Source organism: Daktulosphaira vitifoliae, unplaced genomic scaffold, assembly GCF_025091365.1.
Source record: "Daktulosphaira vitifoliae isolate Bord-2020 unplaced genomic scaffold, ASM2509136v1 Scaffold_5, whole genome shotgun sequence".
NCBI lineage: Eukaryota > Metazoa > Arthropoda > Insecta > Hemiptera > Phylloxeridae > Daktulosphaira > Daktulosphaira vitifoliae.
The window spans coordinates 15,817,417-15,834,607 of NW_026099576.1; the positions used below are offsets into that span (position 1 = coordinate 15,817,417).

Consider the following 17,191-nt stretch of genomic DNA (forward strand, 5'->3'; position numbering starts at 1 on the left):
TCAAAAATGTAATAATTTTCCTTGTTCGTCCCACACCGTTAGAGCCTTGCCCGGCGAAATCAGTCCATTTAACGACGCGACTGTGGTCTCGTTGACACTGCCAAAACGGCGACTTGGTGCGGTTTAGACGGCGGCCGTTCAACTTGTTTGCTGGCACACGTGTCGCCGGTGCGCGCCAAGGTGTCGTGCGTAGGCCACGTGTGTGCCTGTAAAAGGCCTTCCTTTTCGTCAGTCCGAGTGTCCGTTCACGCCAATTTAGAGCGACACGTCCCAGACAAATTCAACGCACAGAAACGAATCGTCAAGACTAGGCGGTCAATAATGTTTCTTTAAAGTCCCAAAATCATGCACTCAACAAACGCACACAATGCCATTGTGTGTCGGTGTGCATTTTTTAAACTTTTTACACGTCCTCGGATATTTAGACTCGGGTATCGTCAGACGGTTCCCCGCGTATGCACTTTACTTTATTCGTATTAGTCTACCAATCGCGTACGACAGCAACAGAACTTTGTCGTCCGACCATAGAACCACACGAGGATGTTATTAATTCATTATGAAATCCATACAGGTTTTTAATGTTTTTCTAGAATTCGTAAGTGCAATTTTTATAGATTACGTATTTTGGGTTCTTGAATTTCAATTAATCTAATGGAAAACGATGGATTATGATTTTTATTGCTTTGAATCGATATTCGCAAATAGTTATTTTTTCTTCTAAATTTTTTTTTATTAATGTCTGATTTATTTTCCAAATTAAGGTCATTACGCACGAAAAGAGTTTTATTTTAATGAATATTTTATTTTAAGCTCAACTGAACGGTATTTTAAATCGAATACATATCACGTGAGGCATATTAAAATTGAGTTGATTTACTTACTTTTTTGCATGCCCAACTCATCTATGCTCATAACTAAGTTTAGCACTAGAGTAAGCATACCGTTTGACGTCAATAACTTTAATAAAACGGCGTCTATTTTTAACGCCTATGGGTTAACCGATTAATGTCATTTAACATTTGCTCACCCTCGACTCGTGTTTGTTTAAACGAACGTCGTGTATTGCAGGAAATAAACGCGTCGATGGTTTTCACCGTTGTGACTTTTTATTTGACCTAGTTCTATTTGTAATTTAACCGTAACGTAAAAATAACACGGCAAAACTGGTGGCACTCGTATTGCAGCCCTTACCAGTCCGCAGCGCGACACCGACGAGGTTTTTTTTTAGAAACCACGTCCCATCGCTCTGCCAATCGAGCGGGTCGTGCCATGAAGTATTTACACTTGTGGGCATGGCGAAAAAAAAAGGGTTGTTAAACAGCGTGCAACAAGTCGCACTAGTAGTCTGTAAAGTCAAGTGTCACGAACAAGCGTTTAGCTGAGAATTACCCCGAAAAGTGGCACACGCCAGTCGCTTCGATTGTAAAACACAAGTGTGCAATTATTGCGCGGACCCGACACAAAATCTAACGAAACGGCCGCGTTATCGCAATCGAACAATTTTATCCGTTTTTGGGCACACGCGCGACATAAAAAACAGCTTGCGGACGATGCCTACAAACTAACATCCTCCTGTTTCCTAATACGACTCGCTGGAGAAACCGGCGCCTCATTAAGTCGTTCAACACGAATATACTTTTACGATGTTTTGTGCGAGAAATGTGCCGACATTTTACCGGACTAATAGGATGGCGGTGTAGGTCTCAATGTGGTAGTTTTTTTTATATTTTCCCTGGACATTTCGAGTGTGTAGAGTAATTCGTGTCCATCGAAAAGTCAATTGATTTTCCGTTGAAAAAATTCGTGTAAATTTAAAACGTATAAAAGGGTTACGTTATTCAAACGTTACTATCGAGTGAAAAAAGTACACGTAACGCACAAATAGTTTTTTTAGGTCGTGTTTGCCTATGTTTTTATAAATAAATCTGCTATTGCTATTGCAACTTTGCTCGAATTCGGCTTATTGTCTAAGCAGCAAGTTCGTGTACTATTCCGAGCTTGGGATTTATCGTAAAATAAAATGCTGTAATTTTTTTTTTTTATATTTAACGTTTACTCATCGCAAACATCGCTACATGTGCGGCGAATTAAATAAAAACTTTGAAGTGTTCCGTTGGTAAACACTTGTGTGGAATGGCGGCAATTTCGCCGGTTATCAGCGCCAAGGACACGGTGCGACCAGACGATTGGCATCAAAACGTAAAAATATAAATTTGCCTATTGTTCCGGACGACAGTGTTTACGGACCACTGTGTTTTACACGCTGGCCGATGAGACAGATAAAAAAAATCTTTTCGGGGGTCGCCGAGTACACCGCCGGCGTGTTGCTGTTCAGACAATTTGTTACCGCAGCAAGTGGTCGCGTGACTGCCAATTTTTTTTTTGTGTAAAATTATTAGTATGAATGAAGTGTAGAGAAAACGACGCGATTTTTACGTCGTCTCGACCCGATCTCGAGTGTGCTCGTGTTAATATAATTGGCGCACTCGTTCAACAACACATAGTAAACGAGCCATTAAAAATTATTTACCGCGTGTTGCACTCACAGCGGATGGTCAATGGCATGAAAAAAAAAAAAAAATGCTCGAACCAACGGCGTCGGCTATTAGAGGTGCCCGCGCTAATTAGTAATTATTATGATTTATGTATCGACAAAACGGAGTCGTGTAATGCACTTGTAGTTTTTTGCTGTTGTTGTTGTCGCTACCGATACGTTATTGTTGTTGATGTGGTGTTTCGATACTGTGTTCGTAACTGCCGCTACTGGATCACGAGGTCACGGGATCGACCATCACAAGAATAACCAGACGGTAGCGTATAATTTCAAAATCCAGTGGATGCCGTAGGCCGCGCGTGTTGACCGCCGAGTAAATAATGTAAAAAACTTACTTACGACACATAACTGTTATTATGTACCATTAAAGGAACACTGGGCGTGCGGCGCAAGGCGTTTTATTCGAGTATTAGTCGTCTCCGACACTGTCGAACGTTTCAGCAATGTTTTCGTTGACAGGTGTGAAACGATATTATTATTGGTAAAAATGCCCGTCGATTTGTTTACATTATTCTCGATTTCGTTTTCGTTAGTTTGTCCTACTTCAGCGGTTTACAATTGAAAATCACGCGTAGAATGCACCGCGTCGTGGTAAAATATTTCATGACATCCGGTCGGCTATTGATTTTACTGCGTACGTACAAACAGTTGTGTACACAACTCGGTGAATAAATAATTGATATTAAGTAGACGCGAATTTGTCAAAAATAAAATGTCGAGGCAGTAATTCAATGACCATATCTGAAGTCGGCTTGAATCGTTTCTGTTGGTCGCAGCGTTGATTGTGAACATTCGTGTAAGAGGTGTACATATCAGCGGCACACTACATTAGTTCTAAAGCCGTTGAAAATCCAGTGCGTCCGATTAACACTCCTTTTTCAAATGTACTTTAAACAATGTTCCATTAAACGAGTTGCAGTGAAATCTCTGCGACTTTTTCGACTTTCCGAGAACTTTTACTGTTTCAGTATGTTCCGAGTATTTCTTTGGCCTTTTCTATTCGGCTAAACTCAAATGCTAGTCTAGTGCCGGAAATGTTTTACCCTTTAGCCGCAAAAATAGTTTAAAAATCCACACTCGTACGGTTTAATGCACTGGGAGAGCCGTCGAGTGTTAATCGTTTCGATACGTGTTACTTTACTTTTTATTTTGGGGAATACGCCAGTCATTTTTCAACACATTTTTGTATAATTGATTTCCCGAAATAATAATATTCTAACACGGCTAATATTTATGCATATTCGGATATCATCGCCTCACAGCTAATTGAATATTCATATCTGCGACAAAGCGGTCCCTTGGTAAATCGATTAATGTTAGTCGATATACTAACTCGACGACAACTCGTATATTATTTTAATTTTAAACATTTTTTCTTGAAATAAAAATTCGTTTTTCGCTCATCTTGTTTTTTATCATTACAAATGCATATTTTCTATACCAGTGTTTTTAGTCATCCGTTCGGATCTGCGTTGATCCTCTGGATTTAAAAATACCGTACGCAATACTGTTAGTAAGGAATGCGCTCGAGTTTTTTACATAAAATACGGGTGGTCCGAAAAATATGCCCATGACGGCGCTGAGTAGAATAAAAAAAAAAAATGTACGCAGATCAATCACATGATGTGCATACTTTTATCGAGTCGTTCAGTAAAATAATAAGTCGAACTACGACGTGTAGTCCAAATGTAATCGCACTAAAAAAAACAATGTTTCCGTTACAGGCCGGTGGCAGACGATTTTTAATCGCTGTGATTTTTAAGTGCACCGTCGCAAATATTTTGTTTACTGCAACGTAGCATGACGTTAATGCGCTGGACAACATAACACACTACACTCGGAGTGCATTGCAAATAGGAGTGGCGGTGTGCTAAAATTAAATTTCGTTTTCAAGGTTCATAATATTATTATTGCGGACTGATGCTTGTGTTGTTGAACCCGATGCAATTATGCACTTGAGAATAAAGTGGGATAGGTAAAAGGGAAAGGCGGGGGAAGTGTGTAACCCGCAAAGACATGAAAAAATACGCGAGGAAAAAGTTACGATGCAAAAAATATGTACAATGTATATAACGACGTGAAACTAGTAAACATATTACGCGACTTGAAATAATTTTAGCGCACCAACTCCGATAGGTGGTACTCTGCGCAATAAGCTGTTACACTGAATTTTTTTATGATGATTGCGAACTTCAATTGACACCAAGTTATTTGTGTGATTGCACAAAATAAAAATTATCGTGTAATTAGTTTCTTTACTCGCAACGGAAACACTCCAATTACACGATGAAAAATAATATTTTCGGTTTGCTTTTACTGTTAAAATTAATGAATTATCCAATGTGTTGGTCAGCTAATTATCTGTTGTTAATAGTGGCGAATTTGGGATGGAACTTTAGATAAACTAAAAAATGTACAAATTACCGTACCAGTAATACAAGCAGAAACTTTGCTAGGGGCAAAATATAGTTTCAAATTATTTTTATGAAATTTTTTTTTTGCTCTTAAAACTTCTAAAAATACAAAAATTACTAATTCAGAAACTCATGTAAAGAAAAGAGATAAACAAAAAATGTTTACTACCCTTTTCATTGGATCATTCCAAAAACTACTTTAAAGCATTTTTAAAAATACGCCACTGGTAGTTACTTTGTTTTTTGTGTTTAAAAGAAAAATTCGTCATAATTAAGAAAGAGTAATATTTATGGAGTTAAATCACTTGATTTAACTCTCATTTTAAATCTCTCGAGACCTTTAAAAGTTAAAGGAAGGCGTCAAAGAAATTCAAAAAGTGTTTACCTAATGAAAATATTAATTTAACATAAGGTGTTTTGAGCTCTGGATTTTAAAAGCTATTTTCATTAAAAAAATTAATTTCAGTGTGTTACTTAAACACTTTCTTCGAGTAAATTATTCATACTAATGATGTATTATAACAATAAAACATAGACATATTTTAGCATTAATTTCTTAAAAAGTCGCTTTCTCTTGACTTTTTATCTACTTATGTGTTGAAAAATTTTACTTTTAGATAATGTGTAGTATTTATCACATTACTTATGCGGTACGGTTATTATATTTTAATAATGTCGATGTGTCTTTTATGTGTGTCATCTGCAATTATTTAACTTAATAAAAGTTCCCCTTGAACATTATCGTGTTCTACACTTTTAATCGAAATTCGACTTATCTATTAGACATTTATTAATAGACATTGTTTTTTTCATTTATTTTTTTAGTTGAATCACAATTGGGACTTTCAAATAGCTTTGTTAGTTTGTTTAAGTATGTTGTTTGGCGCCAAACCAGATATCGATGATTCATCTGTTAAACAATATGAATATAAACTTATTTAAGTTTCAAAGTTAACATAAGTTATTGGTTTTTATATAAAAACTTGCATATGACTTTGCACCGTATAATAACAGATAATATTATAAAACATAATATGTATACAGTTTGTTTTACTAATATTTTTTTAATATTAATAACTATGTACACGCGGTGACTGTAATGTAACACGTATAGAATTTATTTGTTATATAAAAAACGAAATGATTTGACACTTAAGTCTTGAATCATTACCATAAATAGTTAATTATTATTATGTATTAATTTTGTGTACAATATATATATATATATTGGTCGATATTTATAATACTTATATTTTTCAACTGCTACATAAATTATATATTTATTACTGTACATTTTATAATTTAGGTTACAAAATATGTGTGCACCTTGTAAAAAGGGCAATCGAGTATCCTTACAATTAATAATAATTATTATACTTTGGAATAATTTTAGTGATTAATTCTATGACGCATTACTATTGATATTTGATTCTAATAAAAACAACAAAGTGTGCCCTGAACAACAATTTTTGCACAAGTGCAACATATCATAACAAAAATTTAATTAGATACGCAGTATTGTGCATCGTGTTTTATTTATGTAAATAAATAAAATCAAAAGTAAAATTTAAGACGCAAAACAGTGTCAGTGTATTTAGAGCTTAGATAACTATTTTTTTTAACTTTTATAAAATACTTAATATTTTTTTTTTGTATAGTGCCATTAAATTACATACATTATCGTACATATTACGTTATACATTTATCTTTAAAAAATGAACTTTTCTACAAAAATTATTCCTGTCTTTAATAAAAACGCAAATATATAAATTAAATAAAAAAAATGTGTATACAACCTTTAGGGAAAAAAAAAAATATTAGAATAAAATTTTTTCTTCTTTACACTCGAATTGTTGAAAATAATGTTTATTTTGTGTATACAATTTTTTTAATACTGATTGTTTTGATTGGTTTATGATTTTGAATAGTTGCGTAATGTTTCATTGTAAAACATGTCTCGCTTTAGACCTTCTCACTTGGTACGTCAAATACTGATTGTGTACACGATTTTGTCCACTAACATTTTTTGAATGATCAATTCAAAATTTTTCCGTATTTAAACATTTTCAAGGCGCTAAAAATTACAATGACTTTACATAATAGAATGCCAAAGGATTTGACACGTTAATCAATAGTAATAGACGGGCATAAATAGTGTATATTATACTGAGCAGAGTTATGTCACTGCCTCACACTGGCTGAATGTAAATAATAAAGACTGTTAGTTGTGTGTTCGTCATTTCGGTTAATTGTAACCAACAATAAATGCATTAATGGTAATAAATAATTATAATGTTATTATAATTATTGAAATTTCCTACCGAGTTGTAATGCATACTATTCTACTAGTTTTATTTTAGTAGAATGATTAATATTTTTATTGGATAGTGTTGTCCAATAAAAGGTGAAAAAATACTAAAACAGTAAAAGTGTACATTTTTTTAAATTAAAGTAATTAATCTTAATCTACAATATCAAACAACGTGAATATTAAGTCATTCAGGGCGCTAAAGTACTCGGTTTTTCTTTAATGTATTTTCATATCTATACCGAGGGATAATTTTTTTTTTAAAATAAATTTCCAAAATATTCCGATTCTCTTCTATATCAAAACAACCTGCTAGAACGTGATCGTAGACTGTCTTTTGGAGCTTAGAGAATAATTATATCGTTGGTTCGCTTACCAGTGGCAATATAAAGTAATATAAACACACTTGAATACACAAAATACAAAAAAAACACATAATCAATCCTCCACACGGTAAGATTAAGAACATTTTTTCGATACAACATAATGTAGAGGGGAATAAAGTCAAAATGCCAATAATTAAGATAATGAAACGTCCAGCGTACACATATGAAAGTTTCCTTAATTATACACTTTGTATTACTTACGTATGTACAGTACGACTTTTGTAACGGTAATCACTCGATTTATTTTAAAATAAAAATTATTTTAAGAAAATTATTTTTTGATTTCATTTATTTATTGATTTATAAATTATTAATTATTTTTTTCATTCGTCCTTATAATACTTTTATAAGGGTGTCCACTTAATTGTTTAAACAACTAAGATAATAAAAGAATATTTTCATACCCACGAATTTCTCGTCTGCATTGCTTTTCCACCTAGGTATAAAAATGTTATTAAATTTTAAGGCACTGGTCCAAAAGTTGTTACCAACTAGTCATTTTTTTAATTAGATAAGTTTTTATTTCATAAGCTAGTTAAATACGTATGTTTAAAAATTATGTTGACACCTTTCTATGATATAAGGAATTAATACAAAAATTAATTAATATATTTACTCATAAATTAATATATACATGAAACTGAGAAACAAAAATAAAAATTTTCTTATTCTTCTTCATTAGCTTTAACAGTTCAGCGCTGCCAAGAAAATAAATTTTCTTAGCGTATTTATTATTATAAGAGAAATCGAGAGGTTAGCGTTAAAAAATTCACTCTGTACTAAATGTTAACTTAAAAATTATAAACATAATATGTGGGTACTCTAAAATAAAATTCCAATTAATGTAATGGAGTGACCAAATGTAAAGTATTAGTGTCCATTATTGTGGAATAGTCTTTTGTACCACTGAGAACTGTTCAATCAATGATAGTTCCAATATATAACATCAATAGATGTTTTTCCCTTGACTTTCGGTGAAAGCTCTCAAATGTTGATTTGAAATTAAATGATTGTTATCTAAATATTTCATGACATTTTTGTGTTTATCAATAAGCGTAACAAACCTATTATGTCGAAAATGTTTTATGTTAAGATATGTGTTTTTATTATTACTTATGTACGAAATATATTAAAAATTAAAGAGTCAATTCCTAGGACACTAATTATTTTTCAAAATTCGATCCACAATGATAGTTTTTAAATTTAATAAAAATCAATTTAAACTTCCCTTGCAATTTAAATTAAATCAGTTATTTAAGAATTCCCGTTCAAAAAATAAACTTTCATAGTGAAAGAAAAAACTTTCTATATTTATAAGAATGACGATGGGCGTCGTATTATGTATGATTTTTCCACGGGGGATTATTTTTATAATTATTATGTTATTATTTTATTCAAAATAAACATAATATATGTTATATTATAACATATAACGCATAAAAATATATTAAACATTTGAATTTCACTATAAAACATAGTCTTTTTTCTTTTAACTATTAAAATTATGTTTCGAATTAGCCTTTTTTTTTAAATTTTAATTAAATATAAAGTGTCAATTTACCCCACTATTATCTACACTTTGTAATCACTTAAAAAAGGTAAAAGTTTTTATTTTGTGATTACACAGCATAGTTTAAACAAAATAAAACAATATAGTTATATATATTTTTAAAAGTTAATTTATTTGTGTCATTATTTTAAGTGTAAAATAGCTTATAATGTGTAATTAATAATGTAAAGTCATTACGATGAACCTAATTAAATAAGGAATTATGTAAATTAAATTGTATATGTAATAAATGTAAATTTTTTGGTATTTTATTTTAAATTTTTTATGCTAGTCATATCACAATGGTATATAATTGAATATTTGAAATCCTTAAAATAGATGATAACCAGAAAAGTTAATATTTTGAGTCGTTTACAATTTTCTGAAATTATTTAAATTATGTAAAAATTGTTATAAAAATTCTGCAAAATTCTTTGTATATATCTATTATTTTGCCCATATTTTTACTTAATAAAATAGTATTCAATAAATACTATTAGGTATCCCTAGTGGATGGTATCATAAAGCAATGAAAAATATTATTTAAATTTTAAACTTTAAATTTATGTTGATAAACTATGATTTTTAGTTGAATTAATTACATGACATAATTTGTTTGACATTAATGGGCTTTTTAATAACGTTAAAATTAGGAATGTTTTCTAGTAAAATTGATATTTTTTATGAATTATATTTCTAAGCTAATTATGTTACCTAGTAATATGTTTTTTAAAAATTTTCAGGAAAATAAACAAACATTTCGTAAACTAAACAATTCTAGTTAGTTTCCTAACTTTTTTAGCTGTAAAATTCGCGCTATGTGAATAAATTTAAGATAAATATTTCTAATTGTTTGAAAACCTTTTGAAGTTTTGTGTTATTTTCTTAATACACTTCATTTACACAGTTCCTAGCAATTCAAAGGTGATCAATTATCATCAAACTATGTCTAAAAGGCAAAATGCTTAGTAGATTAAAAATTATATTGAAATAATTTGAGCAAAATAAAATAAAATATGTATCAGGACTATTTCTTAATATTTCAAACTGAATAATCGTTTGTGTTCCATCAAATTATTTTGTAGTTAAAATTTTATAGATACAGAACAAAACATTATTTAATGTTTTCCGGTAATGTGAATTTTTTCCAAAAATACCTCTTGTTAGTCATAAAAGATACTTCGAGATGACCCAACATAATTATAATTCTGCGATTGAACAATCAAAACGTGTTTTTAAAAAGGTTTATGGTGTTGATGTTCCTCGCCAAACTCGGGTCTTAAGTGAACATATAGAGTGCGATCCTCATATAATACTCAAAACTGATCAAGATATACCGGTGAATGTAATCATCAAGGAGACATAGGTGGATTCTGATATGACATATAACCCTTATAAACGCATAGCTCAAAAGGCAACGATATAATATCAAAAAAATTCATAGTAAAACCGAAGAATCGAATTTTGCAGCCTCCGAGGTTATTTTGCCTCAAGATCGCTTTGGGTAGATTAGAGGTGTTGAACAGTTGTACGAATCGTATTACTACGGTTAAACTAAAAACCAGTTTGTGAAATTTAAATTTAATTACAGTCTTGAGGTTCATTTGTTTTCTTCCAGCTAACGTCTCCAAAAACTGATATTTTCACAGTTCCCATCTACCACCTAAAGAAACTTCTCCATAAATATTCTGTAAATACGTACACAAGTTTATTCGCATTTAAATATTTTGTAATCGATATTTTTTCATCGAATTAGTAGTACATAAATTAATATTTTTATATAATACATTTGAAATGTGTTATTTAAGTCAAGTTTATAATAAAAACACTTCAAAATCGATGTTATAACTACTTAAGTATCTTGAATTTTCCTTCCAGAAAACTACCGCAAAAAGTGTTGTTTTTAAGATAAACTGCACATAAAATATGTAATACAACATTATACATTTTTCCTTTTCGAAATACTTTATTGTATGATCTCTATACATTTTTAACTAAGAACGATTATTTTTTAATAAAAAACAAGTTGATCATCTAAAAATTATAAAGTCGTCATAGTTATTTAGTTATAACGATACCGCCTTCACATAAATAAAAATAGGAAAAATGATGGTTTTTTTGCAATTTGATTATAGAAACCAAGTTATAATATTTTAAACTTGATTTCATGTTTATTTAAATCGAATATAGTTAAAAAAAAAATTTCAATTTAATGTTACGAATCATTTTTGTTCGTAGTTAAGTTTTGCTTTACTTTTTATACTGTCAATTTTTAATTTACTAAGTTTTTTTTGTCAATAAATATATACATTATGTTTTGTTATATTTTTCAGTTAATTAATTAATTTTATATAGTAATAATAAATTATAAATACAATAATCAATCATGATCGAGAAACTTGATACACAGTTAAATATTCAATATTGTGAAATCAACAGATAATAAATGGAAATTTATTTTTAAACTTTCATGTAAAGCTTAAATTATGCAGAATAATTTTATGTAAAAATTAATTTCCTCGAATTGAAATTAATAAGTGTTTACTAGATAAAATTTTATGTTTGATTACATAAAAATACAAAATATATTCTTATATTAGTACATTTAAAGAACATTATTGTTTAATTATAAAACACTATTAAGTAAAATAATAATTGAACTATTTTAATTGTTCATTATGACACCATGATGATCATTAATAAATTATACAAAAATAAGTAATACATTATTAAATTTCATATTATAATTTCTTGGTGTATATGAATGTTCTTATTCTAAAATATATAACTTGTATATTAACAAATTTTATCTTTTTTTTCTTCAAAAAATATGGTACTAGTTGGTTATTTTACCTAAAAAATCTAAATAATACGATGCGTTTATCGATGGAAGTTGTATTGTTATGATCTAAAAAAATTCAACACAATAAAATTGATTCATTTATAATATAATACATATTTATGATAAAGCTATAATATAATTTTCATTAAACGTTTCTATAACGTATCAATAGAAAAACTATTGTTTGGATGAGGGTGTATATGACAGCTGAAAAGAAGTCTGAATGCATATGCGAGTAATTATAAACGAGGGTGGCATTAGACTGCTGCGAATATTCTGAATCTAGTTTATAAACAGGAGTCAAAAGAGGGGAGTGAACGTGACGACACAACCGCGAAAATTATCTAACATTTATTACTTTTTAGTATAGAGTGTAATATTTTTGTTTCTACATTACTAGGAGAATTACTAGAAAATAACTAGTTCTAGCTTATTTCTTCAACTATTTCTATATAATTCTAGTAAAATTTGTGTCAACAAATCTGATATGTTCATCAGAAATTCTGTTAATAGTAACTCCGATAGTGACAATTAACGTGAATTAATCTTCAGCATTGGACAACAAGTTCAATGTTGAAGATAATAATTTGATCAGAGAAACTCTAATAAATTGGCAAAAAAAAAAAACGAGAGTCAATAATTGTGTAAAAAATATAATTGAATTTTAAAGCTGTTAAATTAATTTTTTCAAGATCAAAAAAAATGTACTAAAAAAAAGACTTAATAATTTGCAATTTCATTATTATAACATTGAATTTTTTAGGAATTTTTTCCTGTAAAAATTTATATTTTTAAACTCATAAAATTATCTAGATATTCGTATTTTATAATTATGATTTAATCAAAAAACAAGTACAGCAAAAAATTCAATTTTTTTTTTCTGAAAAGTGTCCATTTATTTAAGATTTATAAAATCAATTAAACTTCAATGATAAGCCTTAATATTTGTACAAGTTTGTTATTAACATCATCGAGTTATTCTAGGAGAATTAAAAAAAATAAAAATTCTCTTTCGATTTTAATAATGATATAATGCGTAATTAAAGTTTAATTACTAATATGTAAATTTGAAGAGCCCAATTCGAAATTAGTCCTAAAATTCCATATGTAATTCTTCACCTGTATATTGTAAATAGCAAAATGGCTGTTGTCCTGTGTAATATTTGTAATGCTGCTAAAATAATTTTGCATCAAAATCGCTGTAATTTGCATTTTCTTAGATGTTTATATGTCTTACGTTAATATGTTTCACATTTGAAAATGGAACGCTGAAAATATTAAACCAGCTGCGTTGGCTTTATCGTTTTCCGGTGTCATGCAATACCGACATGTTATTTTTATCATTGTACTTCGCACATTAATGCTAATTACTTACACTTTTTTAAAAATCAAATATCTGCCAACAAGGTGCAGATGCCGAGAAAAATAACGAAACAGAAAACTTTAAATAGTTCAAAAGCATTTTTAAATTTAAACCTGTCGTCTCTGAATAAAATATTTAGTTATTACATCTCCTACGCAAGCCAAAAAAGCTTTTCATGTAGAAGTTTATACTTTGAACTAATTTGCATGTATGGTGTGCAAGCACTTTGTTTGTCAATTGTCGGGAGATTATATTATTCGACATTTTTAACAAGTCTTTAACATATTTTTATCTCAATCATCGAAAATGTACTATCATATTTTATTAAGCTCATTTTTGTATTCTTATGATAATATAATACAAATGTTAGAAGGCTATTGAGTTTAAGTATAGTTTTTAAAGTTAAATGTGTAATGAACATAATAATGTGTAAACTCAAAAATTATTCATCTGTTAATTACCTTTTAGACTTCATTGGTTATACAATTACATAGGACATCAACCATTTTGCTGGGCACAATAATTATGTAGATGAAGTTCAGTATGGTATTTTTACCATGATTTCTGGTTTCAAATGTTTTCTTTCATATATATATATATATATTACTCGATATTAATTAAGGTATAACTAAATCTTCATAAAAAATAAAAAACTTTGAAATATAGATCAGAAATTTTCTTAAATACCAGTATTAATAATGGGCGAAGCATTGTACCAGTACTGGTAACTGACCATTGGCTAGCCTGTTTTAGCGTAATACTAGCTGGCATCTTGTCTAAGTACAGTATTGGACGACAGTACTTGGTTGCTATTTTAGCAGAGTACTGGCATCTTACTGATTAAAAAAAAACCTCCAGTACGTAAAACGTTATTATCCCAGTCATATGCCATTATTGATCCAATACTGCTGCGGTACTGTGCCAGTTGTTAATTTCTGTTTGAGTAATAATAATATGTTTAGTAGCCATAAAAAAAAAATCTTTCCTAGTATTATTTTGATAATGTTAAAAAAAAATTGTGTAAAATTTATGACTTATCAGTTATGTTTAACTGTTTTATAGGCCTTTAAATTTGAGTTTGATAGACATTTTTTAGGGAAAAAACTAAACTATTCACTGTACCAATTTTGGATTAATTATGAGAAAAATATACGTAAAGCTCAAAAATTCTCAAAAATATTACAATTTTAAATGTATAAGTCTTTTTTTAGTACAGTTTTTTTTTGTGAGCTTAAAAAAATCAATTAAAAAAATAATTTTATATTTTTTGACCCTAACATAATGACTCAATTAGATTTGGCTGGTGACACTAAATTACTTATTTATTCATCTAATTGTAAATAAAAAGTAAAAATATTTTGCAAATTTTAATTGATCACTCAGTTTTGAAAACAAAAACTCGACTAAATCATGAAATCATTGTCATACGGCATCTAATTGCTCCATTGTATTAAGCGACAAAAATACATAAGGCTGTTAAATTTATAGTTTCAAGCTTACTAAAAAAAAGACTTAAAATTAAATTTGTAATTTTTCCGAATTTTTGAGTTTAACGTATATTTTTTCTCAAATTTAAAACTCTATATAAAATCAGTTAAATTTTACTGATAAGAATTATTTTTGCACACATTTTTATTAACATCATCAAGTAATAGTAAAAAATTTTAAAAAATCAAAAATTATCTTTTAATTTTTTAAAATGATTTAATTATTTAATTAACATATTGTAAAAAATATAAAGAGCTTAATTTGGAATTAGCCCTAAACATTTCATTATTGGTTGCCCTGTATTAATAAAATGTTTATTTTTTGTGTATTATATTAATTTTAATATGAGATAACTATATGTTCTCGTTAAATGTAAAAATATAATTTCAATAATTAATATCAAATAGTAATCAAAGTAATAGCTCAAAAATGTTTTGAGAAAGGATTACGCCTGAAAATTGAAGGTCATACTAAGGAGCTATAAAAAATATAATTATTTTTTTTTTAATTAATGAATTAACATAATTTATATAGTTACACTTTTGTTCATTATTTAATATTCTAAGACTGAATAGGCACGTTAAAATAATTTAGGACATTTCTCAGAGAGTTTATAAGTACAGGGTATTTTTTATTAATCTAATAAATTTATTTTATAATGATGTAATTTAACTTTAATTATTCGACTTACACAACAAAAAATTTTTTTCGCATTCATTAATGCAATAACAAATATATATATATTTGATAAAACTATAAATGTATATCAATCGTTTTTGAAATATTTTTTTAACAACCAATACTAACTCAATTGTAAACTTCGAAAATGAATTTGATTATTGTAAGTAGCTTGACACCAAAACTGGTATCTAAAATGTCAACACACGTTTAATTTTATTCATGCTCGCATAATTTTGGTACGTTTATCTTGCAGGTTTTGGTAATCCACTTAGAAGTGTGAAAAATTGTATAACATGGAACTTACCAACATTATTTTTTACAATTTTTAACGGACAACTTGATTATATGGAATATATTACCAAGACGTGTCTCTTGGATCATTACGTATTATTGGAGGGGAACAATTAACAGAGCAAATTATACAGTACATTGTAGGTATTCTCGGTTGTTATTAAAAATATTGAATTATTTTTTATTATAAGTTAAAATAGATTTAGAATAAGCAAATGACTAGTGTGCAGTACTTCCAGATGATTGTTTTATTACAATTCATCTAGTTTATAGTTGAAAGAATAGCGGAAGCTTTTCATGGTGTTCAAAGCTAAAAACGGCAAAGACGTTACTGTTAATCGTTATGGAAGCTGTGACTCGCTACAAAGATAATAATAATCTTCGGCAAGGCGCCATCGCCGAGAATTCCAGTGATAATGCACTCGTTAGTCAACAGTACTTTCTACGCTATTGAATACACAGTCGACCGTAGACATTATATAAAATGTAAATTTATTCATAAAAAACTAGAAATAATTATTACGATCGTACGAGCCTCGTAATAGCATGGGATGCCGCTAGAATAATAAAATTAATTAATTAATCGCGAATTGTTATAAGAACTCGGGTCTAGCAGACTCATTATGATAGTAATATATCGTCTATAAAACCATTAAAAATAAAACCAACAAGCTGAGAGGACCGAATTATTTATTTTGAGGTTGATTACATTAGTTAACACGGATAACTCTTATTTCGATTTTACCTACTACCTTATTAAACTCATTATGTCTTTAGTGCTGTCTGAACTCTTCTTCATTACTCGTGTGAATATTATTATCCGTATAATATTTCCTCGGCATTTTATTATAGATTATTTTATATTATATATATTGTGTTACTCTCAACACAATCTCTTCGACATTATTTCATTCTGTTATTAGTAGTATTATTAATCGAGGTTTAGTGTCTATTAGTTTATTACTGTACAATTGTTATGAACTATCTATGATAATTTATTATGCGATGCGAGGTTTGCTTGAAATCAATTAATTAATCATTAAATATTTGTCATTAATATAAGTTTTTTAAATGTAATCTTCTTGAAATTACTTTTAACCGTAATGTGTTTATAAATGAACCATAAACATTATTGTTATCATAAATGCTCGTAATTAAATGAAATTATAAAAATATATGGCTTTATTAAAATTTGATTATTATTAAAAAAAAAAAACGGTAATAAAATAAGAAAATTTTAACTTTTAAATGTATATTTAAAAATGTGTAGATATTTTCAGAGAGTGCAGTAGTATAAAGACACGTTAAAAATATT

General features: G+C 28.8%; 2 long non-coding RNA genes across 2 annotated transcripts; one reads left to right on the plus strand and one right to left on the minus strand.

The window, feature by feature from the left end:
• Positions 1-35: 35 nt before the first annotated feature.
• On the plus strand, positions 36-16,810 carry LOC126908077 (uncharacterized). The gene is made up of 3 exons (XR_007704699.1): positions 36-595; positions 15,839-16,016; positions 16,077-16,810. It is a non-coding gene; the product is annotated as an uncharacterized LOC126908077 (long non-coding RNA).
• Positions 11,856-13,416, minus strand: LOC126908076 (uncharacterized). Its single transcript, XR_007704698.1, has 2 exons — positions 13,109-13,416; positions 11,856-12,119 (listed from the first exon to the last, which is right to left on the minus strand). It is a non-coding gene; the product is annotated as an uncharacterized LOC126908076 (long non-coding RNA).
• Positions 16,811-17,191: the final 381 nt, after the last annotated feature.